Raw genomic sequence first — 3,043 nt, forward strand, 5'->3', positions numbered from 1 at the left:
ATTACTTTATGATGCTTCAGTATAATTAAGTGAATAATGAGAGAAAGAGAGTGAAGCTGTTTGAATGAGGCTGAAAACATTTAATTACTTTACAGTTTGGCAGATAAATATTTAGTTGTCTGCGGGGCGCGAGAGGCCGAGGAGTCGTTACCTTTTAATAACATCCTCTGAGTAATTATTCATTTTCATTATTCATTACTATTAATATTATTATTACTATTCAGCAGAGCAGCTTTGAGACAGCCACAACACATTGTATGAGAGGCGTTTCCTGATGTCAGTGAATGCAGCACTGTGCCTCATTCTTATGTGACGAACACAGAAACACATCAGGGGAATAGATGCCACACGATCATCAATCATTCACAGATTATCTCTATTTTTAAAGTAACTGCGTCACACCAAACATTCACACTTTAACACAAATGTGACTAAACTCACAACCTGGTGCTCATGAACAGACACCTGCACACAGATGCTGAATAATACATGTTTATTGTGTGAGTTCACTAAACTAAAGACTTGATGCTTGCACTCGAGAGAGGCAGAGACTAATAAAGGGGATCTGACATGAGATGGATCCATGTGCTCTGGTTTCGGCTCTATTGATGCCGTTATCGATGAGAGGCTGAAGGAGACTACAGATAACAAGCTGGAGAATTACTTCAGGAGATTGTGAACTTTATGAATATTTATGGAAGAAATCAGCTGCCGTGCTGGTAAACTGCTGAGAACATTCATCGTTAATGTACCTTTCAAAGATCGCAAAACAATTCAGATGCGAAGAGCGAGTAGAGTTCAAGTCTGTATTTATAATTTTTTTTAATCCATTTTCCGATTAAAAAATAACTGGAGGAGTCGCCCCCTGCTGGTCAGTAGCAAGAATGCAAGTTTTAAGACACTTCCACATCGGCTTCACTCGGCTGAACCGGAGGTTGCCGCCTGGAAAGTATTTATTGAGTTCAAATAACAGCAGAAGTGCCGTTACTGAAGTACGCACGTTACGTGACTTATACATCAACGTTGACTTCTCTTTTCACACGGGGAGCGAGCAGCACATCGCTGCTCGTTGGACCCATCCACCCCTTCTCACGCCCTGTGCCGGGTTTTGCAGGACCCTGACGATGACGTTTGCATGTACGGTGCCTCTGAGTGGTCAAACAACTCTGACGGATGAGAAAAAAAACGCAGAAAATCCAACCTGTTGTGAAAACGACGGACAAAAGTTTTGCCGTTGGACGTAAACGTGATTGACTCAACCTGAGGTCGTGAGTTTGGGAAGAACAATGAGGACTTGGTTTGCAACTGATGAATCTGCTTTTCACAGATTCATCAGTTAATGTGTCGGATATCAGCACAGAAATGGCAAACTCAGAAACAATTTCTCCAACACATAGTTTGTCCACCTGTTGGAAGACAGTCGATGAATTCTAAACTGCTCCAACACTTAGTCCTGAAGACATCACTGGAAGCGGTCAGAGTTTGATGCAATCGAGTTTGTTCTTTCAGCAAGAAATAAACCTCAGCAAGACTCCGGAGTCCAGCTGATTTCTCGGCTCTGAACACAGCCTCACGTGGCGTCTTCGTCTAGAGCCGATGCTCCACCGTCATCTTTAAACACCTGAAATAATGATGTCATCTTTTTACAGTCCTGTCCAAGTTTCACTTTCCTAATGGTGTCATGGAAAGTCACAGACTTTTGTTTTTTTCCCAGACACCATTATTTCCAGAGTGCATTTTCTTTTAATGTTTCCAAGTTACAAATTGGCTCAAACAGGTTATATGTTAAATCAATTAAATCGTGCTACATTAACACTATAGGTCTGATATACTGATTTTATAGATGCGTGCTTAAACATGGAACATGTTTGATAGTGTTGACTTTCTGTGACAAACCAAAGTCCAACACACCAGAGAGCTAAATGTCAATACAATAATATGTATCTTGAAAAAATTCAGATTTTCCTGTTATTAACTCTCGATATATCGACTTCAGTCTCGGCCTCATACGCGCAGTATTAGTCCTTAACAGTAAGAGATCATTTGTCTAGGAACATGGTTAATTACCTGCATTCATTTCTTACACTAAGGACATAAGAAATGCTGTATGAGCGACTACATCGAGCAGCTGAAGGGAGAGCTTCTCGATGTAGTCGTTGCACATCATAGAGCCCGCCTCCTGCTCTCCCATTGGTCAGAACACCCGTCAGTAAAGTTCACAGCGATGGATTCGCTTTAAACCAGTCAAGTTTCAAGTTTCTTTTTTTTAGACCATCTCCGTAGCGAGGGCGCTCATCGATTATTTTATGTTTTTTAATGTGCATGATGTTATCGCTCCTCTCGGTGAGCATCAGTATGCGCGGGAGCGAACGATAACACACCGTCAGAAGCTCGTCTTCTTCCCCGACTGAGTGGATTCAGACAATAATGAGAAGTGTGCTGATCTGCACCTGATGAATAATGAAACCAGAGCTGAGCAGACTTCAGGAACTTCATGAAGTGAGGATGTGGATAATATTTATACACAGGAAAGGAAATACACTGTAATGCAGATAAAAATAGCTTTACGTTAAAAGGAAAGTAAAACTATTACAAGAGATTAATTAAAGAAATAAATGGAAGAAGTAAAGATGACAATGTAAAAAGCAACATAAAGCTGTAATATTAAGTAAACACTGCAGTAACTGACTAGATTCTCTGTGGAGCAATGAAGGGACTCACTCTGACTGCAGAATGAAGCTGAATCCTGCTGCCTTTGATGCTGAACAGCTGCTGCTTCTGAAGTGGACTGCAAGGACCTCCAGAGACAGACCTGCTCCTAAAGACTGACTCTCCAACAAAGAAACTGTGGTGAGAGTTACATTGTGAGGGAAACATGGTTTATCGTTGATTACGTTTGCTTTTGACGCATCACAAATATGTTTCAGATGAGTCAGCAGAAGTCTGCGAAGGGAGGAGGGTCAGAAAACCAACAGTTAGCTATAGGCAACTAAACTAACAGTTAGGTATAGGCAACTAAACCAACAGTTAGGTTTAAGCAACT

This window comes from Anarrhichthys ocellatus, unplaced genomic scaffold (genome assembly GCF_004355925.1).
Source record: "Anarrhichthys ocellatus isolate YVR2014 unplaced genomic scaffold, GSC_Weel_1.0 scaffold26, whole genome shotgun sequence".
NCBI lineage: Eukaryota > Metazoa > Chordata > Actinopteri > Perciformes > Anarhichadidae > Anarrhichthys > Anarrhichthys ocellatus.